Source organism: Dermochelys coriacea, chromosome 3 (genome assembly GCF_009764565.3).
Source record: "Dermochelys coriacea isolate rDerCor1 chromosome 3, rDerCor1.pri.v4, whole genome shotgun sequence".
In the NCBI taxonomy this organism is placed as follows: Eukaryota; Metazoa; Chordata; order Testudines; family Dermochelyidae; genus Dermochelys; species Dermochelys coriacea.
Window position 1 is genome coordinate 174185183 of NC_050070.1, and position 24756 is coordinate 174209938.

The window sequence follows — 24756 nt, forward strand, 5'->3', positions numbered from 1 at the left end:
CCCTGTGAGGTGGGAGGGCCCCAGAGCTCAGGCTGCAGTCCGAGCCTTAATGTCTGTACTGCAGTTAAACGGGCCCATTCAGCCAGAGCCCCTCAAGCCGAAGTAAGCAGGCACGCCACAGCCAACTGGTGTACAAGATGGCAAGCCAGTTGGGCAAGATTTCAAAGGCACAAGTTGGAGTTAGGAAACTGAGGCTCAGGAGCCTATTAATAAAACAGGGGATAATGTTTCCTACCTTTTGTCATTTCTACTAGGATTGTAAGCTTTTTAGGACAGGGAGTATCTCTTTACCATATGCATGTCCAGTGACTAGCACAGTGGGACCCCCATCTCAGTTGGAGGATATAGATACTATTATAATACAAATAATAAACAATGGGCTATTGGCAACCCATGTTTTGGGAAGCTATTTTCTTTCCAACTAAAGTCAATTTTTTTCTCCTAGTATCTATCTTACTTTTGCTCTTCACCACCACCAGTGATTGAAGCCAGTGAGAGGGGTCATTCTGTACTCTCCTTTTCAAAAGAAGCTAGCAGTGTATATCTAGCAGTGTATATCTCTTAATAAGCAAAGGTCAATCTAATTTTCATGTACTGCTGTTCTCTCCCTCCCATCTCCACAGGTTTCAACTTTACTTTGAAGTGACTTCCTTACATGTAATGTTGAAATCCAGAAACACTTTGCCAATCATTGTGGCTATGGTTCATGCCCTAGCTAGTCATAGCATGAGAGACTAATCTCCTGAATAATGTAGAATCTGTAAAGTAACACCAGCCAGACCTCTGTCATGTGGACTTTTGCTGTGTGTGTGTGTGTGTGTGTGTGTGTTAAAAATTTACTGATTTCAAGTCATCATCTTCTTAGCTTTACAAAAGAAGTCAACCTCAGGAAACCCAGAAAGGTATGGATTTGTTCAATTCTCTCCTCATTCCTCACCCCAGAAATCTGAACCAAATTAATTTTTTTAAACAAAAAAAAAAGGATAGACAGCCTTAATCCCTTTCCCCAGAATAAAATAATAGCATCTACAAGCAGTAGGCAAAACAGACACAAACACATACGTATGCTCAGAACCCAGACAACACCAGGTAGAGCCATCATATGTTCTCAGAACAACTCTTTTCAGCCTCCACTGTGTTTCACTCTCTTTGAGGTATAAACATCTGCATTTCTTTGCTCTAAAGAACAAAATAAACCCCAAAACCTGACTGCTCTAATCATTGGCATAATGAAATATTTTAAAAAACTTCAACAAATCAAAACTTTTTTTAGACAAATTTAGACAAAGACTAAAGATATGCATGTAATGAAATACTAACTACCCAGAGCTACCCATGGGATGTGGTTAGAGAAATGATGTCTGACAGGGTGGCAGAAAGCTTGCGGGCACTAAACAATAATTTCCGTAACACAGTATATGAGGGAGGGGCTGCAGCATGAAGAAATGAAGATTCGTCACAGTGAGGGATGTGCCATTTCCCAGATAAGTAAACTGTGGGGAAGGGCAGTCTAATGACCACTTTTACCTATAGGTACCTAATGCTCTGAGGCACTTGAAAACTCACAGGTGGTGGACTCTGGATCTCTCTTCCAGCAATCCAGAGGTGCCTCACTAATCTTCCACACCCAAGAAATCTGAGAATGATTGGCTTATTTTTATTTTCCCCCCAATGAAAAACTAGATCAAAGGCTCATGGTAGGAGCTTTAAACTAAAGCTATTCTTGCTCTCTCCTGGGTTTCTCATCTAAGATCTCCTACTGGGCTCTTGTTTTCTACATTTCATTTCTTTAGAGCTTGTGAAGATTGTTGGAATTTTCTAGGAATTGCAGGAAAGATGGTGGAGGATGGTCTGTTCACCACATATCCCAGATGGAAGCTTCCTTCCTAATTATATTTCCAGAGAGGAAAGTTAGCAACTATAGTGTAACCCTAACTCATCCGTCAACGAGGTCTTTGGGCCACAACGGCATTAATGTGGAATGAGAAGGTCTGCAAGGCATCAGCTTTGGATGAGGGGGACATCCAGGATAGTGTGAAATAGTTGGAAGGCATGGTTTAAAAGTGTAATCTGAAACACTGGAAACTAGTACTCACAGTGGGGCTTAGCAACAGAATCAACAATCTAGACAGCTCATGACATGTGATCGCCAAAGCAGAAACAAGGTTGCTTATATATAGCCATGATAGGTATTGGAATATTTCTGAGAAGTACACATCAAGCACGAGACATATGCTGCTAATACGTAAAGAGCTTTAGACATTTATTTTTGTATTTCAATATCCAGCTATATTTATCTGAAAGATTTACCACTACATTCTTGCCATAAAGGTATGCCAGTGACTTATATCTTTTTGTCTAGACAGCAGTAAAACTGCAGAAGATAACTTTGAGGGGGGATATGAAGAAGTACTTTAGGACTCCACCAGGACAGATTGTCAGCACTTCAGGTGGGTCTCTGATGTTTTGATTTTAACAGCTGTGTCTGTTAGGGCATTCAGTATTTTTATTTGTAAACACTGCTTCCTAATGCCTGGTCTTGAATCTATTATAATTGTCTGTTCCTTGTCAGAATACTGACTCTCTTCAGCTCACTACAATCTGGGTTAACGTTTATTTCAAGTAACAAACACAGGACTTCTGTTCTGTCACATCCAGAGACCGTTGCAGAGATGCTCGCTGACCATGATCCTACATTCTGGGGTAGCAACCATAGACAGCTTACAATTTTAAACAGGACATAAGGATATGAATCATTTACAATGAGCAAACTGTCCTGATTCCAAACCTCTTCAAAAACAAATCCAGACTAACTGATCACTCTACCCTAAGTGTTTGCACAGCTTTGGATCATCCTATGACCCCATTGAAGAAATGATTCTTGAAAATGAGTTATGTATTTTCTCTGCTGTTTTTAGCATAACCATAAAGCAGAACTGCTAAGCAGAAGTTCCCAACCTCTCTTACAGTAACTTGGTACCACATGGTAACAAAATCTGGAAGGAATCAGAATAAAAGCAGAAGACAGAGTTAACTAGACTTTAAGGAGTATTTCTCAGGGAGGAATTAAGAGTTTGCACAAACTTCCCAAAATATCAGTAACCAACTTTTTTTTTTTTTTTTGCATAGGGCAAATAGTCCTCAATCGTTGCTTCCTCTCAGAGTTTCAACACAGGACTGAATACAAGACAGACTAACAGCAGCACTCAATTACACTTCAGAACATTAAATCCGTATAAGAGCAGACAGGTCAGCCAGGTACAGCATAAAGTGGCCAGAAAGTTGCCCTAAAGAAACAGCTGTGGATTCCACCTGAGGCCAATCCTCAAGTGGCATAAAATCAATGTAGCTGGCCCTATGCCACTCACTCTTCCAAATCTAAACAGGAGGCAGGTCAAGGTAGTGAAAACTAAGCTACAGGCAGGGCCGTGGGCATGACCTGCAGCGCCAGAGTGCTCAGCATTCTCCATTATCCTAATGGGCAATGGTGCTTCTGGAATTGTTGCAGTCAGCAGGGTAGACTGAACAGTGAGATGGAGCCAGCCACCTTCCTCTCCCTTCTTCTCAGGTACACCAAGTGTGAATTGGCACCACTAGTACTCAACTTTTATTCTCTAAAGTGGTTTGCTTCATTTTCTTGCTCACCTAAGGGGGCTACAATTCTCCTCTGTTACACTTGTGTAAATGTGAAATAGCTATCTTGATATCAATAGAGTAATTCCAGACTCACACAGTGTAACAGAGAACAGAGTTTAGCCTTATGCTTTTAGATCAGTTATACTGTATAATTAAATTCACTGTGATAATAGCGCTTGCTTTTTAGGTTTTATTTTCTATCCTTTATAGCTAGGCAAATGCTGAGGAGAGAAAATCCACTAATAGTCCATCACAATTTTTAAGAAATTAATTTCCATTTTTTTGGTGACCTCTTTGTATTTGTTTCTCATGAAAAGTCTAGCAAATAACAGGAATGTCACTGACGCAGATAACATTAAAAAAATTAAAAGATATTTTGAGTTTGTAATCACAAGTGTTCACAGTGGCAGCACAATCCCAAGAGTTATGTTCCTTCAATCAAGGAACAGAAATACATCACATAACCTTTGTGACCAATCAAAATACCTCAAATTTTGAATGTTCATAGCTAATACTAACAACAAACAGTACCTGAACATTCTGCTTATCAAGAATTACTCACTGCATTATTTTGAATAATATATATATTCAAGAAAATAACAGCCAGCTCATAAACAAATAAAGGAGTGACATTCATCAAATAAAGTATTAGTTAAAGATTATTTATTCAACTAAATACACTATCTGACCCCAGTTGTTAAGTCCATCTCCAGTGCAGGCAAGAGTCCCAATTCCAACTAAAAGTAAGTGATGCCACAGTTATTCCCCTATATCTGTAAGAGACAACTTTACCTATAGTGGAATAAGTGCAGTATCTGGAATTGTTAGGAAATGTTAATATTTTATTTATCACCATGGTATATTCTGTCTTTATTATTTCATGATTCTCCCCCTCTCTCCCCCCCCTCGACCCCCCGCTTCCCTCCGCTTCCGTCTTCTTTCTGTTCGTTTTCTATAGTCTCTTCTAATCAGAATCCAAACCCAAGAATATCTGGGTCACTCTTTTGAATTCAGTGTTCAAGTGTCAAAACCAGGCAAAACAAGTTCACCAAACTCTAATTGTTCCATATAGGCCCAATTCTGCAACCCTTATTCATGTTGAATAGGACCTTTCTCCGGGACTAGTCTCACTGAAATCAATGGGTCTACTTGAAGAGTGAGGTACTATTCAGTATTAGGAAGGGTTGCAGAGTCTAGCCTTATATTGCCATCACTGCCCAGGTCTTTGCTTGGCTCTGTCATGAAGACATCATGACATGACATGAACTGTGATAATGCACCCAGGGTCATGCATGGAGAGATCATACTGAGATCAAAAGGAACCTCCATATTTTGTTTGCATAAATATTTTCCTTTCACCAACTTAGTTTAACTGCTATTAAAGGCAAGATCATCTGTGAGAGGTTTGACCTGGGATAATACCTCAAAAAGTAAGAATGAATGGGAGTTTGGTGCTATGAGTGATACATTTTGCCCAGTCAGCATTTGCAGGAAACATTCCTCTACACTGTCTGCTTTATGTCTCAATACAGAACCATTGGAATGAAAACCCTACTAAGTGCATGGATATCATGTGTTAGTGAATCAATTATGCTCTTTCTGATCACACTGAAACCACTTATGTCATATTGTTGATTCTTCAGCCACCTGCTCTTGTCAAGGGCTCTAACACACTGGCTCAGAAGCATTCTTGATTTGCCTCAGTCATGCTGTGTTGTTGGGTTTTTTTAAAAATCTGTTGCCATCATTTTCATATCAATATCTTTTTAAATAAGCTATAACTATCTGTATATGTACATGAGAGGGAGAGAATGGCACAATATATACTACAGTCCATGTAAAAGAATACATGCTTATGCACCAAACACATACAAGGTAATAAAGCCTATTTAAATAAGCACCTGTTCAAAAATAAAATCCAGTTAAACTTTCGCTTCTACTATTTTAAGGACCAGATTTTGCATTGACTTACACCCAGTGCTTTCCATCTGAAGTCAATCAGATTGCAAAGGGTGTACAAATCTTAGAAGTATTCAAACTCAAGAATTAATATCTAGCAGAATTGCCCCCAGGAAATAGAGCTGATAAATTAATACTTTCTACCAAAATAATTTATTCTCATTCCCACTATTGATGTAACAACAGCACTTTATTCAATTAATAAAGTCACTGAAAAATATACAGTCTATATATAAGTCCAGTGTCGATGTACAAGTCCCAGGTTAGGACTTCTTGGTATCAAAGAAAATAAAAACTGGGCTCTGCATGGTGATTCACGTGAAGAATATTAATAAATCTACAGATAATGTCATCCATGAATGAACCCTATTTGATCTTGGTACTCAAGCCCTTCTTAACTCATGGTCGTCCTCCCATTCAGCCACAATTATGAATTCAGATAGACTCTGATCCAGCAAAGCACTTAACCATATGCTTCACTTTAAGCCCATGAGTAAGCACATTAACTTTAGTGGGACAACTCACATGCTTAAGTGCTTGGATAGATTGAGACTATCATGAACCAAAGCCTAAATACAGCCACATAAATACCCCCTTTAGGGATCAGTGTGATTCTGAAATCCTGGATGGATATATGTACACATGTATCTGCATATATATGCATGCTAATCTGACCTGGCACCTTTGAGTTTCAGCAGTCTAAGGGACTGGATGGGTATAGATAACAAGATCTAGAAACTTTCACATCTGGTTCAAATTCAGTTTGGGTTGATACTGACCAGAAGTTTTGTTATGATCTAATGGCTGTTTAGTGGCCTAGGTGAAAAGAGTTGGTGGTCTCAATCCACATGCCCTTAGATATGTGTCCTGCCATGAGTGCAGGGGACTGGACTAGATGACCTCTCAAGGTCCCTTCCAGGCCTATAATATTACCTTGAAGATCATCTCTGGAGGGAGGTCAAAGGATTGGAAACGTGGAGTGAATTGCTCTCATGCATAGAGATTGGAACCTCTATGTCATAGCTGAGGCGCATTTCGAAGGAATTGCTGCTGCCCCTTATCACCTGTTCTTTGGATAGATGGAGGGCTTAAGTCTCCAATATTATCCACTCATCTGGCAAATTTCAAAATCATTTAATTCACTTAGAATTGAATACTAAAATATAAGTCCAACAAACAAGAACCTATAAGCAAGATGATATGTCATGTAATATGTAAAATGGTAGGATATCAGGATCCTATTGCTAATCTCATAGCCCTGATTCAGAAAACCATTAAGTACATACTTAACGTTAAAATACACGATTAGTCCCATTTCTACTTATGTGCTTAAAGTTAATCGTGTGTTTAGATGCTTTGCTGGATCAAGGCCTGAATGGGCCAAGGCATTTCTTTGAGGATGAATGGTCTTTTGAAAACATTCCACTCCTCAATAGTGTGTTGAAGCAGATTGATTCAGGCAGAATCACTCTGCTCCTACTGCAGCCTTGCAGTTAAGTGCTACAGGTGTTTTGAAGCATGCAATAACATTACCTCCCTCTATTTAGCTCTTATTTTCCTCTCATCTGCATCCCTAATGGATGCTGGGACTAGCAAAATTTTAAATCAGCAATTGTATGAGACAGTTGAACAATGAGCAGAGACAGAGTCATTGAAAGTCTACCCTTCTATCATGGATCATGTCATCCCCTTGCCCCAAAATGAATTATTTGGGCAGACTTGTGTTGTTGTTGTTTTTTTACCACCAATAATTCTGGTCTCTGCAGGAGGGCCCTGCCCCTCTGAAGATATTGTTGGGGTGGGGTGTCTTTCCAAATTACATAGACTTGGATAACAGAACTCTTCCTTTATGAGCAGGGTTCTTGTCGTTGGGACTTTCTTTCTCTGAAGCTAAAGGTTTTCGTTCTACGTGCTTGATTAGTGGGGATGCTAGTGAACAGAGCTGGTCAGGAAATTATTTATTTTTTCCCCATGAAAATTTCCATTTCACAGAAAACCATTTTCCATCAAACATATATTTTGATGGAAAACTTGTGATCAGCTCTCCTAGTGACCTTGATAAGAAAGCTCATTGGTAATGCAGCATGATTAACATTGAATTGGTTAGCTGTGGTATCACAATATGAATAATTACAAATAATGCCAGAAAAAAAGCAATCTGATAATTGTCACTAGGCACGGCTACTCCCCAAATCTAACGTATGTGCTACCACTCCCAATGTCTCTCCAGGAGGTTTATTTTCTTTACAGAAGCAAGTAAAAAAACAGAAAAACAGTCTTCTAACTTAGTTTCAGGTTTCTGCTCCATCCTTCTGAGGGTCTCTAAGGGTATGTCTACACTGCATTTAAAAACCCATGCTAGCTGACTTGGACTGAGGGACTCAGGCTAAATGGCTGTTTAATTGTGGTGTACACATTCAGGCTGGGGCTGAAGACTGGGCTCTAGGAGCAGGGGTGAAAATAATATTAAATTCTTACCAGTACAGGGGCCTTGGGTGGAAGGGGTGGGGCTGGGGGGGGGTCAACCTCATCCAGCCAACCCATCCGCGCTGCCTGGGCCATGCCACCTAGGGCTCCGGCAGTAATTTAAAAGGGCCTGAGGCTCCAGCCGCTGCTGTAGTAGCGGTGGCCAGGAGACCTGGGCCCTTTTAAATGGCCAGCCCCAGGGCAGCTGCCCCTTTTGCCCTCCCCTCCCCCCCCCCCCGGTCAGCAGGGCCACCGATGGGGGTGGGGGCAGGGGAAGGGGCAGCGACATTAAAGCATCAGCTGCGTATGGGTCAGTACCAGCTTCTTACCGTACTGGCCCACTTTCACCCCTGTCTAGGAGCCTGTGAGGTTGGAGGGTCCCAGAGCTTGGGCTGCAGCTCAAGCCCAAATGTCTGCATGATAGTTAAACAGCCTCTTAGCCTGAGCCCTGCAAGACTGACTCAGCTAACATGGGCCAGCCATGGGTATCTAACGGCAGCTCCACTCCATTGTGGCTTTCTTTCCCCAGGCACAGTCTGTATCAACCAATCCCCTCTTCTGTCCCACTGGCAGCCCTTTCCAATGTAACCTAGCCTGCTTTAATTGGTTGGATTGGACTCACCTGCTCTGGTCCATGGGAGCTGGACCTAGTCTACCCACAGGGACCAGCTACCCTGTGATAAATACTGTTCAAGATTAAGTTTAGTTCTGAGGCTGGTACTGAAGATGAGCCAGGTAATTTAACGATGCTATCATCTGGTTAGTTTTGGATACCTGACTGTACTATTTTATTTTCTAAATAATCATCAATTACACTAGGGGAAAATCTATTTTTCTTTTGTTTTGATGTCTAGTGTCCAGTTTTATAGCTTGAGGTCTTTCTATTTCTTTCCAGCTCTAGATAATTTTCTTGCCTATGCCACTGTTTAAAAAAAAAGTTTTTGCCTTTTTGGCCTTGTTTAAAAAATGTCTACTGAATGATGTTTACTGAAATGATAAATGATAACTCAAGCAGAAATTATGGGAATGATTCCAGACTCACTGTATGAAATTCTATGGCTTGTATTGTACAGAAGGCCATGCTGAATTATCATAATGGTCCCTTCTGGCATTAAAATCTATGAAAGACAATGTGTACATACTCTCTCATTCACTCTCACGCTCTGTATATGTCCCTTAGAAAGAAAGAAAGAAAGAAAGAAAGAAAGAAAGAAAGAAAGAAAGAAAGAAAGAAAGAAAGAAAGAAAGAAAGAAAGAAAGAAAACACAAGTGCAATCAGTTTTGTTAACATAAACATGAAATATACATTTAAAATATTTTGATGGCATTAAGGCCATGATCCTGCAAGTAGCTCCATGTGGGAAGATTTGTAGGAGCAGGTAGAGGTCCCACTGAGGCTCACAGAGGTCCTTTTGTGTTGCTTGTTGAGGGATTAAATCCTAAAGCTGCTATGTAGATTAACAAAAGCCAGAAAAAAGTATGCACTAGACATGCATGGCCAAAATTTGTTCTCAGTTATACTAGTGTAAATCTGGAGTAACTCCACTGATTTAAATGGAGTTATTAGTCCACTGAACTCAATGGACACCATCCTAGCCACTATGGATGTAGAAGCCCTCTACACCAACATTACACACAAAGATGGACTACAAGCCGTCAGGAACAGTAACCCCGATAATGTCATGGCAAACCTGGTGGCTGAACTTTGTGACTTTGTCCTCACCCATAACTATTTCATATTTGGGGACAATGTATACCTTCAAATCAGCAGCACTGCTATGGGTACCCACATGGCCCCACAGTATGCCAACATTTTTATGGCTGACTTAGAACAACGCTTCCTCAGCTCTCATCCCTTAATGCCCCTACTCTACTTGCACTACATTGATGACATCTTCATCATCTGGACCCATGGAAAAGAAGCCTTGAGGAATTCCACCATGATTTCAACAATTTCCATCCCACCATCAACCTCAGCCTGGACCAGTCCACACAAGAGATCCACTTCCTGGACACTACAGTGCTAATAAGCGATGGTCACATAAACACCACCCTATATCGGAAACCGACTGACTGCTATACTTACCTACATGCCTCCAGCTTTCATCCAGACCACACCACACAATCCATTGTCTACAGCCAACCTGTACGATACAATCGCATTTGCTCCAAGCCCTCAGACAGACACAAACACCTACAAGATCTCTATCAAGCATTCTTATAACTACAATACCCACCTGCTGAAGTGAAGAAACAGATTGACAGAGCCAGAAGAGTACCCAGAAGTCACCTACTACAGGACAGGCCCAACAAAGAAAGTAACAGAACGCCACTAGCCATCACCTTCAGCCCCCAACTAAAACCTCTCCAATACATCATCAAGGATCTACAACCTATCCTGAAGAACAACCCATCACTCTCACAGATCTTGGGAGACAGGCCAGTCCTTGCTTACAGACAGCCCCCCAACCTGAAGCAAATATTCACCAGCAACCACACACCACACAACAAATACACTAACCCAGGAACCTATCCTTGCAACAAAGCCCGTTGTCAACTGTGTCCACATATCTACTCAGAGGACACTATCATAGGGCCTAATCACATCAGCCACACTATCAAAGGCTTGTTCACCTGCACATCTACCAATGTGATACATACCATCATGTGCCAGCAATGCCCTTCTGCCATGTACACTGGCCAAACTGGACAATCTCTACATAAAAGAATAAATGGACACAAATGAGACATCAAGAATTATAACATTCAAAAACCAGTCAGAGAACACTTCAGTTTCTCTGGTCACTTGATTACAGACCTAAAAGTCACAATATTACAACAAAAAAACTTCAAAAACAGACTCCAATGAGAGACTGCTGAGTTGGAATTAATTTACTAACTGGACACCATTAAATTAGGCTTGAATAAAGACTGGAAATGGATGTGTCATTAGACAAAGTAAAACTATTTCCCTATGTTTATTTTTCCCTCCTACTGTTCCTCACATGTTCTTGTCAACTGCTGGAAATGGCCCATCTTGATTATCACTACAAAAGGTTTTTTCTCTCTCCTGCTGGTAATAGCTCACCTTAACTGATCACTCTCATTATAATGTGCATGGTAACACCCATTGTTTCATGTTCTTTGTGTATATAAAATCATCCTACTGTATTTTCCACGCATGCATTCGATGAAGTGGGCTGTAGCCCACAAAAGCTTATGCTCAAATCAATTTGTTAGTCTCTAAGGTGCCACAAGTATTCCTGTTCTTTTTTATGGATACAGACTAACACGGCTGCTACTCTGAAACCTGAACTCAGTGGAGTTACTCCAGTTTTTGCTGACTGGTGTAACTGAAAAAAATAATTCAGCCTTTCATCCTCAGCACCTTATGTCATTGAGACTTCTATTACTGTTATTTAAGTACTTTTGTTTTGTTGTGTTTTCGCAAAGGATTATGAATGCAAGTGATCATTACTTTGCAAACTCATCCAAAATCCAAATGCATCTGTCTGATTTTTATTTTCCAACAATCTTTCTTAATCTAAAAACATAATCTATTCTTCAAGTGCAGATCTTCCTGAATTTGCAAAAGTGGGAAAGGATAAAAAGAGCATAACAGAAAATGTTACGTGAAGCTGGAGGCAGAGCCCCACCATAGACAGAGGTCCACCTGCAATCGAGTTTTTATTGGACATATGTGGATTTCTAACTCCTATAAACAGGGAACAGGAGAAAGTAAAACTTGCGAACTATAAATCAAAACCACACAGACTCTTAGAAAATGCTAAAGTTATACATGGCCTTAGGCATCTTCAGGACTTTACAGTGTTCCATTCCCAAGCATAAAGTGTTGTATTGTGTTCTTGTCTGTAGCCAGAAATTATTGCGCAGGAACAAACAGGCTGGTGCCTCTTTGAGTATTTGGCAGTAAAATTAACAGTCTGAAAGAAAGAAAAAAAAAACCTCAGGAGAATTGCTGGTCCAGATGTTAACTGGATATTTCTTTCCATGTGGATATTGTTAAATGAAATACCAGCTTCTAAAGATTCCTTCCTCATTCGTAGTACAGAAGATTGGAGGCAGGGGAGGCGGCACTGAATCCAGAAAGAGTATGCAACCTTTTGTGAGTACTTTTGAGCCTAAAATTCACACCCACAAAATTGAATCCCCTTCTGAAAACCAAGGCCTGAATCCATGCCCTCAGAATTCATCTGCCTCTATTTTTCTTTATTACAGAGCCGTAGTTTGCAGACGCTCCGTAAGATATGGAGAACCAGACCTTCAACACAGGTCCATTGACTTAAATAGAGCCATTCCAGTAGTTGTTCCCTAGAGTTTATAATCTAGTGATACTTGCTGTCCTTGTGCCCAGGTGAGTGCAACAATGGCAATTCTGTTTGACTCCTGTTTAGGAGTCTGGAGTGAATCCTTGCTCCCTTCCCCACTCCTCCAGTATCCATGAAAGGACAGGGCACAATCCAGCCCTATATGAACTGCCTAAAGATGTCACCAGCTTAGGCCAAACATGGAAAATACTGATGACAGATAAAACAGAGGGAAAAACAAACTTTCTGCTTCCTCTTAAGTGCCACTTAAAGTGGAACGGGGAAACTGCTCTTCCTAATCTAACCCTAAACCTGAGGCAGTTTCCTGAAATGCCATTCGCAGATCATGGGAAAACAGGTTACAGTGCAGACAGACCAGCTATCGGTGGAAACAGGGTTTAAATTCTTCAACTACAGGACCACAAGCCATTGCTAATCTGTTTGCACCTAGCAGAAACAGTGGTGTGATAACAACTAGCTCCCAGTCTCCCCTGAAGAGAAGTGTCCTAATACGTGCTACATATTATGCTTTGCGACACGGGGACAAACATTTTAGTGTTTGCTGAGGCTTCAGGCACATTTAAGCCATTGCATTCCTTATGTCACTGTGGATACTGAGACCAGTGGTAACGTCCACCTGATAGATTATCACAAGGCAGCAACACTTGTGGGTACACTTAAATAGCTTGCTCCAGTTTTTACAAATGTAATTGGTTCCAGCTATATTCCCTACACCTGAAATGGGGAAAACTGCAAGAAATGGAATATCTCCCACTGGAAGGAACTTTTCAAAGGACTGATCCAAAGCCCATTGCAATCAATGGGAATCTTTCCATTGACACGAAAGGCTGTGGATTAGGCCCTAAATGCTGCCGTTCAGAAAGACTTAAAACAGCAGCAGCAGAATCCTCACAAACACAACTATAGAAAACAAAATGTTCTTTCGTTAATTGGAGAACATTTGAAAAAGTCTATCAGGAACAGGAGAGGAGGAAGAGGTGGATGATATAAGTGCAGCTCTCCAGGGACCTGACACAGCTCCCAGTAAAGTCAAGGGGAATTGTTAGATAAAGGGGCTGATGAAACAGGTTTAAACCAGCCTGTACTCACAGGTCACTCTGTCAGAAATTCAGGCCTACTTAAAATTTGTGGTGAAGTGCTAGCCCCTGTCCAAGGCATGCAAGACTTTAACAACAACAGCTCTGATATGATTCCACTGCACAGTGAGGAAGGCTACACAGTCGTTTCCACACACTGTGACAGAATGTGTCCTGGTGTTCACACTCCACACACTATTGTAATAATTTTTGTACAAGGCATGTCTTATAAGGTGTCATCTGAAAACTCAATGTGCTGGCCATTTTTGTCATGGTAAAATGTGTGGCAACGTTGCATGTGAAATTATAAGATTCCCTTGTATGGTGTTAACCACACATGTTCCAAACCCCGGGCAGAAGTTGGCAAACAGGTCTGTCCTAAACAAAGGAATGGGTGTTCTGCTTAATTTGCATTTAAGTAGAGTAATCAAGCAGGAAGAAAAGACAAAGGAAGTCCAAACAGGTGAAAAAAACAACAGGGAATATCTTTCCAAATAGACTTTTTGTTACCTGGGTCTCAGCTGGAAATGTCTTTTAATAGGAGGACTGATACTATAAAAAGGAGGGACAAACACCCCCAACAGACTCCTCTCTCTGTCCTTGCCTATTGCATTAACTGCATCTGAAGACACAAAAGAAGCAGACGGACTCTGGGGGACAGGTCCTGACCTGAGAGTTTGGTCAGTAATCTGCTGCAGCATTTGGTGGGAAACTCTTGAATCTAATATAGTTTAAGTTAGGCATTACTAAACATCTTATCTTTATTTTTCTTGTAACCGTTTCTGACTTGTACTCACTTAAAAGCTTCCTCTGTGTAGGTGACCAGATCAACTATGAAAAATCAGGACAGAGTGTAGGGGGTAATAGGTACCTATATAAGAAAAATCCCCAAATATCGGGACTGTCCCTATAAAATCGGGACATCTGGTCACCCTACCTCTGTGTAGTTAATGAACTTGCTTTATTGATTTATCTAATGTGTGTGTTCAAGTTGAAGTGTCTGCTTAACTCCATTTGGGATAACAAGTTGATGCATAATATTCCCTTAAAGGAATAACAGATTCAATATATTTTCACTGTCCAGGAGAGGCCTGGGCAGTACTTGGCATGCATTTCTGGGGGGGAATCTGAGACTGGGAGTGTGGAGGGGTCAGCCTGTGGTAAACTTTAAGGCTAGTAATAACAAAGGTTTGGCTGGCTGGTTGCAACGCACACACAGACATAGCTGGGAGTGATTTACATGCTGGAGGCTGTTTGTGAGCAGCCAGGCATTGTAAAAGGCACCCCAGGTTACAAGGAAGGGGTGACACAGCTACTCATTAGACTGGATTGTATCCTGGTATGTCACACACACCCTCTGTGTTTGTGGAGCTGTGCCCTGTAGCAGCTCTCACTGTGAGATCATGTGGGGCACGGCAAGGGTGTGTGAGAACATGCCACAGGTGATATCATGTGGACAACTGAGGAAGCCAAATTTATGAGACCACCAACCCCAAACACATCATTCTAAACCTTGCCTGGGGCTGGATTCTTTGGTTACTACTACAACGCAGCAGATAACCCAAGTACTTTTAATTCTGGCTTCAGGCTGGAGGAAAAGAGTCCAATCTTATGTAGGTCTCCTGCATAAAACACTTTCCTCAGTGTAGCATGGTGACAAAGGCAAAATAGACACAAAAGAGCCCAAGTAGCTCTAGGGTGAGCAATCATATGGAATAACCTGGACTTCCTGCCTCCCCTGCTTTTCAATGTGGTGAGGCGAATTTCATCCCTTTGATTTGTACCTCAGATCCATTCACCATATTTTTTGGATAAGCGTTCAAAAGCAGCTGAACTTATTCAAGCCCTTTTGGTTTAGAAGCAGAGTGGAAATCGTGAAGAGCTGCTCTTGAGGCTTGTGGTGCTTGTTGGTTCCGGCACCAATAGATCAGAAATACTGCAAAAATAGCTCATGTCAATTTCCTCATTCCTCATGGTGTCAACTGAAGTGATAGAATATGTGATAATGAGAAGTAAGTCAAAATCCTAAAAAAAATGTAGAACTTTGTCAACTTATGTTTGAAGAATCTGACTCAGCCATTCTATAAAGGGGGATGGGTTGGTCTATCATAGTCCCAAATGTCCTTGGTTTGACCACCTGTTTATGCTATTAACCCTGACTTCCAGCATTCTTAAAGCAATCTAGAAATGAGTTTTCACTTCCTGTACTCTGGTGTTTTCATTCTCCCATTCAAAATTAGCTGGTTGTGCCAAATACAGTACAGTGCATAGTGACATCAGTTATGAGCAGCCATATGATGTTGCGGACACAACATGGGATTGATAGACAGGAGCTCCTCACTCCTAAACTTGTCTTGGACACTAACTTCTTGTGTGATTTTGTGCAAGTCCCTTAATTTCACTATGCCTTATATTCCTGAAAATGATATGTTCCTTGTAAAAAGCTTGCTGGCAGTTATACAGTACTTCCAAGATGTTATTTGCTAAGAATTTATTATTTATTGCTGCATGTGTTTACCACATAGGGAATAAATGGATATATTACTAAAGTACTTTATTTTTACTCTTATGTCAGAACAACAGTCATGAGAATAATTAGATTCTGTTGTCTCTAAAGAGCTCACAGTTATCCATGTCCCTATTTCCTGCTCTGTGGTGAAGATGGGCTGCTGTCTTTAAAACTTTTATGGTTAACAAGCTGACAGCCAAAACAAATAGTCTCTTTTTCAGTCCAGAATCAAAACCCTTAGCACCAAATTAAACTTGCTGTTGTCATGGCAGCTGCTTTCTTTGCTCACACTTGGTCGTGCACCCTGAATGGCATGTGCAATGAAAAATGGGACTTTACATTTTAGCCAGCTCCAAATGTACATCTGGACTCAATCCCAGACTTGAGCTGTTCCTTCAAGTTTCCTTTAGCAAATATTCAAACTCCCAGAAAAGGGAGTTTATAATCACTTGAAGGTGGCAAAGCATTATCTCCTAGTGGGACTGAACTTTAATAGAAAACAGTTTGATATGAAATAGCTGTTTGGAATTCTTAATATTACAGGGAATTTACAGATCAACTGGCACGAAGAGCAAAGTAATTCCCCCTGATTCAAAAGCATCTTTAGAAATTAAGAGAGTGAAAAACTACATTGTGTAATTTCAGCATAATACTATATATAGGTATAGATATAGTAAAATTCATCAGAGATCCCGTAGACTTCACATATTTGGGGGAATCCCTGTTTTGAATTGTTGCAAGTATTTGAAAGATGATTGTTTAAAAGCTATGTTACTGGCATGTGGCATGCTAGCAAGACAGCCTATAACTATGCCCTTACTATTGGAGCAACCTTAGGTCTCCTGCTCCCTAGCTGACTGTAAATCAGATGCCTTGTGAATGTGTTCAGCTAGATTTCTGATTAGGGCTCAGTTCTGCAAGGTGCTGAATGGACACTCACCGTGTACTGCAGAGAGCTCCAGCTGCTCATTGGAGACACGTGGCACCCCACAGAATTTCAATCCTACCAGAGCAAATTAATAGCAGGTTTAGAAGAGATTGTAAATTCTGCCTTCCCAAGGAAGCAATGGCAGAGGGCAGTAGGGAAAAACAAAAAGCGCTGGGGACAGACAGCCATGGAGTGAAGAGCTATGTTTTCTGATTATATTAAGCCTGAGGATCCCTTGCTGGGGAAAAGAAACAATCAACATTTTCATTTTAAACAATCAACTCAGGTGTTTATGATTTATTCGAAATATTTGCAACTAAGTGCTTACTTTTTAGATGCAGTATAAGAAGTTCATCACTTACTGACTATTCCACTACCGGCTGTTAGTTAACAAAACAGCACTAATTAGTCATTGATATCATTCTATTATTGCTCTAAAGCATTTAAAAGTTCATCTTCAAATTAGATTTCTTTTAAGTACACAATTGGGGTTAATTTATGATTTGAGTTTATACCTGAATCAGTGGAGGGATGAATTTTAGACTATCCCAGAAAATAAAAATTATAATAGCAGGGGGCCAGATTGTTTACATTAGCTGAAACTCAATCTCGTAGCCTCAATATTTTCAAGGGATATTTACAGAGCTGAATTATACTGGAAACAGTTGTCACTTGCAAAGATTGCCCAAATGTATATGTGTCTACATGACAATGCCTTTCTCTCCTCAACACTATAAAGTTAGACTTTTCACCTCTTCTCCTCACACTCTCTATTTTCCAATTTGGGGATCTCCTGCGGAATGATCTAATAATGACTTATATTTATACAGGTTTCAGAGTAGCAGCCGTTTTAGTCTGTATTTGCAAAAAGAAAAGGAGTACTTGTGGCACCTTAGAGACTAACAAATTTATTTGAGCATGAGCTTTCGTGAGCTACAGCTCACTTCCTCGGATGCATCCGATGCTCATACTCATGCTCAAATAAATTCTTTAGTCTCTAAGGTGCCACAAGTACTCCTTTTCTTTTTATATTCATACAGCAATTCACTCACAACTTGAAATGCTGAGTTAGATTAAAATTATACAAGGTTTGGCTCCACCAAAATTTTGGGCCTTCACAAAAATTTCCACACACACACACAGAGCATAAACAGCCTTCACTGTGCACCATGCACACCATTTGAGTCACTTCTTATTATTATGTATGCACAACATGCCTCAGGTGGCACATGACCAGGATTCATCATCCAAATTTGGTTGGATCATTAGCTTGCCCAGGACGAGTACGGACAGAGAGTGCAATGTGAACACTGATTCATGCCCCCCATTTGAGTCACTAACACAACTCACAGCACCCATCTCCTTGTTCTCTTATCCAAAAAACACACAGTGGTGTGACCAAGAGGTTGAGAGGATACTATGTGAATTGGGTGTATCTTCTTTTCCCTCAGCTCTGTACTGGCAACAGGTAAGTAGCCAGCAACAGTCATCTGTGTACCATGTCATTTAATGCTCACTAGTATATAGTTATGTGAGTAAGTATCCTAAATGGGTAACCTATATTCCTAGTTGCCAGCTATAAGGCCTGGAATGAGCTGGAACTGGACTCTCTCAAAGACCAGCCACAACCCACCAAGTCAGTGAACTCAGCCATGTGTATCATGATAGGCACCCTACACCCCACTCCTACCCAAAAGCTACTCATTCTCAGCAACATAGTCCCTCCACACATTCATCGTAGAGAGTCTACAGCCAGACTGGTGGGAAAGCTACATGCCAATGCAGGTCTCCCACTGTACATGTGGGTCTATTCTGTTCAGCAGAGTCCAATGATGTGGCAGGTCAAATCCCGGTGGTCGAATGGTCGGATCAGCAACATGGAAACCATTCCAAAGTCTATTGCTGACCACTTATCACACTATAGGGTTGTTGCTGACAGATTCCAATCTGGCAGTTGAGACCATAATGGATGCCTCAATGTAAGTTGTGCTCTGGGGTGATTGAAAATGTTTCCATGTGGCTGATCCGACCATTTGACCACCGGGATTTGACCTGCCACATCACTGGACTCTGCTGAACAGAATAGACCCACTACTAGGTACAGGATAAAAGCCATGTCAATGGCATACCTTAGCTATGTAATATTTTCCTACAGAAGATAGAACTGAACTTGAACCTAATTGGGTTCATGTCCAAATGCAAAATCTAGTTTGACAGAGAGAGACAAAGAAAGAAAGAAAGAAAGAAAGAAAGAAAGAAAGAAAGAAAGAAAGAAAGAAAGAAAGAAAGAAAGAAAAATAAAATGTTAATAGGAAGACGATACCTGCAAGAATGGAGTTGGTGCATTACTAGATGAAAATGGAAGAATTAAAAGTAATAATGCAGAAAAGGCAGATGTGTTCAATAAATATTTCTGTTTTGTATTACAGGGAAAAACAGATGATGTCATATCATATGACAAAAACATTAAGCCATACTTTCAGAATGGGGAACTTTATTCTTTCTTTCTTCACTCCCTCCCTCCCTGGCAGGGAGAGGAGGGGGAAGCAGCTGACAAAAAAGTAGGTCTTGCATTTGGACGTGAACCCAATAAGGTCCAGCCTCAGTCCTATTTTCTGTAGGAAAATATTCTTGGAACACCAGGAACATTCCAGAAGACTAACAGAAAGTTAATTTTGTGCTAATATTTTTAAAGGGTAAATGAGATGACCTACAAAACTATAGGCACTGACTCCATAGGTGCTCTGGGGCTGGAGCACCCACAGAAAAAAAATAGTGGGTACTCATCCATCAGCCCCACGATCAATTCCCCCCCCCAGCACCTCCCCCCAGCCGGTGGGCCATGCCTATCAGCTACTCCCCCTCCCATCCAGCGCTTTCCATCTGCCATGGATCAGCTGGACCCTCCACCTCCAACTGCCCTTGGCCGGACAGGGAATCCACGGGACAGGGGCGCAGGCAGGGGGTGGCTTCCCACCCCCCACCCCCCGGGTCTGCGCAGCTCCCACAACTGCCCGGGTTTTTCAGCTGGGCTCCAGCATCTGCTGGCCTGGCTGTGGGGCTGGGGCTTTGGTGGGAAGAGGAGGGGAAGGGGGCAGGGTCTGACCTGGCAAAATGTGGACGGGCCAGGTCCGTTCACTTGCAAAAAGTGGGAGGCCCCTGGCCCTTCCTGTTCTGGTTCCACTGGCTGATGGGGAGGGAGAGGAGTGAGGGTGCAGCCTGTGGTGGAGAGGGGGTCGAACATCCCCCAGCAGCTTAGAAAGATGGTGCCTCTGTATAGGCCTGTCACTTTGGTTTTGGCCCTATACTATTTAACATTTTTATTAATGACCTGGAAGAAAACATTACTAATGAAGTTTGCAGATGACTTAAAAATTGGGGGAGTCATAAATAATGAAGAGGATGGATCACTGATAGAGAGTGATCTGGATTACTTGGTAAATTGAGCTCAAGGAAACAATATGAGTTTTAAGATGTAAATATATGCATGTAAAAACAAACAATATAGGCCATACTTCCAGAATGGTGAACTTTATTCTAGAAAGCAGTGAGTCTTAAAAAAATAATTTGAGGTTCATGGTCAGTAATCAGCTGAACGTAAGCTTCCTATGCGATGCTGTGGCCAAAAGTGCTAATACAGTCCTTAGATGCATAAACAGGGAAACCTCAAGTAGGAGTAGAGAGGTTATTTTAAATCTGATTCTGGTATCCACGATTGAAGAAGATGTTGACAAACTGGAGAAGAAAGAAAGAAAGAAAGAAAGAAAGAAAGAAAGAAAGAAAGAAAGAAAGAAAGAAAGAAAGAAAGAAAGAAAGAAAGAAAGAAAGAACATGATTAAAGGATCTTAAGATAAACACATCTGGTGTGTATGAGCAAGCTCTGCAACCAGTCCGTATCTGGTAGGAGAATATGATATGGTGTCAAGAGTAAATTAAGTACAGAGGCAGAAGGAAAAAAGCAACAAAGGTTTCAGACAGAAGGAGCACAGCAACAACTGTTACAGGATCAACACACCACTCTTCAATGCAGCACAGAACTTCAGTTTTGACAAACCTTCAGAACAGACAGACTGAAAACAATATTTTGCAAGATTTCTTATTGCTACCAAGCTCCTCAAAGAAACTGGAGATATACAGGTAAATTCTCTAATTTATGCCATATGTAGGTAGGCACAGCATATCTTTACATTCTTTTACTTATTGAAGACAATCACAAGGACAACTTTGATAGGGTTCTGGCTATGTTTGAAGTGTACTGTATACCTCAGAGAAATGTGATTTATGAAAGGGCATGTTTTCACCAGAGAATTCAAGAACAAGGGAAAAACACTGAATGTTTTATAAGAGCTTTGCATACATTCGCTGAAAACTGAGATTTTGGGAAATGCAAAACATGAGAATATCAGAGACATTAGTTATTGGTAAAACCTTTCACAGCAGCTACAACTGAAGAGAGAATTAACCCCAGCCACAGCTACTCAAACAGCAGTGGAATCTGAGCTGGTGAGACAGCAAAACCAAGAGCAACTTGCCAAACTTGAAAAACAAGGAATTAGCTTAGGAGCTGTTAACAGATGCAGCATGTGTGCTAAAAGTCATTACCATAAGATCGCTGAGGCAAGGAGAGAACTCCTCAGCGAAGAGGAACAAATTCCATGCACAAGGTATGGAAAAAGTCATATCCCAAGAGATGATGCATATCCAGTCAGAGGTACATGGTGTAATACAGGCATGAAATATAGATATTGTATTTTATAGTAAAGAACAAAATTGTCAGACATATAGATGAAAATAATTTGTTGGGGAAGAATCAACATGGTTTTTGGAAAGGGAAATCATGCCTCACCAATCTACTAGAATTCTTTGAGGGGGTCAATAAGCCTGTGGATAAGGGAGATCCAATGGATATAGTGTACTTGGATGTTCAGAAAGCCTTTGACAAGGTCCCTCACCAACAGCTGTTAAGCAAGATAAGTTGTCATGGGATAACAGGGAAGGTCCTCTCATGGACTGGTAACTGGTTAAAAGATAGGAAACAAAGGGTAGGAATAAATTATCAGTTTTCAGAATGGAGAGAGGTAAATAGTGGTGTCCCCCCAGGGGTCTGTACTGTGCCCAGTCCTATTCAACATATTCATAAGTGATCTGGAAAAAGGGGTTAACAGTGAGGTGGCAAAATTTGCAGATGATACAAAACTACTCCAGATGTTTAAGTCCCAGGCAGACTGCAAAGAGCGACAAAAGGATCTCTCAAAACTGGGTGACTGGGCAACAAAATGGCAGATGAAATTCAATGTTGATAAATGCAAAGTCACGCACATTGGAAAACATAATCCCAACTATACATATAAAATGATGGGGTCTGAATTAGCTGTTATCACTCAAGAAAGAGATCTTGGAGCCATTGTGGATAATTTGCTGAAAACATCCACTCAATGTGCAGCGGCAGTCAAAAAAGTGAACAGAATGTTGGGAATCATTAAGAAAGAGATAGATAATAAGACAAAAAAATATCATATTGCCTGTAAATAAATCCCTGGTACACTCACATCTTGAATACTTCATGCAGATGTGGTCACCCCATCTCAAAAAAGACATGTTGGAATTGGAAAAAGGTCAGAAAAGGGCAACAGAAATTATTAGGGGTATGTAACAGCTGCCATATGAGGAGAGATTAATAAAACTGAGACTTTTCAGCTTGAAAAAGAGACAACTTGGAAAAGAGACAGTCACAATAGATCAAGGACACTGTGGGTAGATCAAGGGTAGATCAAGGACACTGAGCTATACCCATGCACTATGAGTTTGAACCCTATACTTAGAAATCATCTGAAACTGGGCTGCAGGTATGTTGCAACTATCCACCACTGTTAAGGGAGTTTTATATGTTTGTGAAATGTGCCCTGATGATCTGTACCTTTGATTTAGCAGGGACTCTAACTCTTTTCTGAAAGACAATAAATTACACGTGTTCTGCACAGATGTGAGAATGATTGCTGGGTATGTGACTATTTTTCCAGCATTGATTAATCAATTAGCATTCATTAACTACAAGGAAGATGAAAGACAGGGTAATGTAATCATGTTTCCTGAACCATGGGCCTTAGTGTGCTTACAAGTTCCTGATACACAGCTCCCTCACATGGGGTGCTCATAACACTGTTAGCTTCTTATAACATTTTTGATGGATGGGAGACATGGGAGTGGGTGGAAGAGGTAGTGGGGGGATTATGGGCTGGGGGAACTGTCAGCCCCATATTCTTCAAGCCTCCCTGAGGGGGCCTGAGCCATTCTCCCTGCCCTACCCCATCTCCATGTGAGCTGGTATCTGGGGAAGCCCTGCCCCTTTGAGTGGGAGACAAGAACAGGCACAATCACAGTGTGCACCAACCACTGGCTCACAAACACTGGCACTGGGGAGGGAGAAGAAAAACACCCAGTGAAATGAATGGAGCCGTTCTCACATCTCAGAGATGTTTCAGGCTGTCTTCATCCCTATGAGATGAGCACTTCACACCTCTCTGAGCCACCTATATCACAGGTGGATGTAAAGAGCACCTTCCCAAATAACAAACCCTGATTGGGATAGGGGCTTTGGATCCCCACTCTCCTGCCCCCTCCTGCCTCCAGCTGGTAAAAATACTCCTCACAGCCCCACTACCTTCCCACCTCCCCATAACTCCTCCCATTTTACCAGGGGCATGGAATGGCAAGGAGAAGGGTAGAGGATACAGTGAAAGGGAACAGTGTGAATTTCCACTGTCCTGAATCCATAGCCACTGAAATTTAGAAATGTGCTGCATTAAATGAACAAATTATATCAAATTTGTAGACCCATGAGTTAGTATTTCTGGTTTGTCCACTGTCACAATTTGACTTTTCAGCCCCCCCTCTCAAATTTGTATAAAGAATCCTGACCTGTCTCCTGCTACAGCACAGAGAAGAACTAAACTGCAAAGCAGCAAAATGCAGAAGTTTCCATAAACATCATGGCACATTTGTACAAATTTCCACACAAATTACCACATTTTTGCAAAACCCTGAGAGTGACCATGATTTTGTACCAAAGAAAATCCTGCAAAATGATGCCCTATGCAGGGAGATAATTTCCACTTTCTCTATATCCATCAAAACCCAGGTTATATTCCCTCTGTATCAGATACAATATACAGGTCTGGGTACTGCAGAAGTTAGTGAGTATGCACAGGGCAGCAGGAAGGACTCTGCTGGGGATAGAAGCAGATCTCTGAAGGCAGGTAAACCATATTTAACAGCCCCCCCCTCCCGTCCCCCTCCGCACCACCACCACAAAAAAGCCAAATGTGAAAACCATTTAAAGTATCAAGCACTAGTTTAAATGCTGGTATCCAGTTCATATGAAGATGAACCCAGTACATATATTTCTCTTTGAATCCATTACATTTCAAGGATTCATGCCTCTGTTTACTAGCAATACAAAAAATATAAATGCACAGCAGTAATAAACCTACAATGTGAAATGAAACAGAAACATTTATCGACTACCCACATAAAGTAGAGCAGTGCTTCTCAAGCTATCTGATGTGGGGGACCGGCAGGTTTTTTTTTCCAATGTGCACGCATACCGGCCGCCGATGGCTTGCGGACCGGCACCGGTCCGCGGACCACCACTTTGCAGTAGAGAGCTTGCATTGTACTTCCTTTTTGTCTCAAAGGCCTTTTTACAGCAATAGCTGTCTTCTCAGTGTCTTTTCCGTAGTCTTCTGAAGTTATATGGGAGAATTTAATATTTTCAGCCTTCCTTTTAGGTGAATCTTGCTTGTTTTTCCTCCGAGCAGTTATTTCCTACTTCTA

At 41.2% G+C, this 24756-nt stretch overlaps 1 long non-coding RNA gene across 1 annotated transcript; it reads left to right on the forward strand.

The window, feature by feature from the left end:
* The first annotated feature begins 2048 nt into the window (after positions 1 to 2048).
* LOC122459532 lies at positions 2049 to 14356 on the forward strand. Its single transcript, XR_006280291.1, has 3 exons — positions 2049 to 2450; positions 12129 to 12187; positions 12301 to 14356. It is a non-coding gene; the product is annotated as an uncharacterized LOC122459532 (long non-coding RNA).
* Positions 14357 to 24756: the final 10400 nt, after the last annotated feature.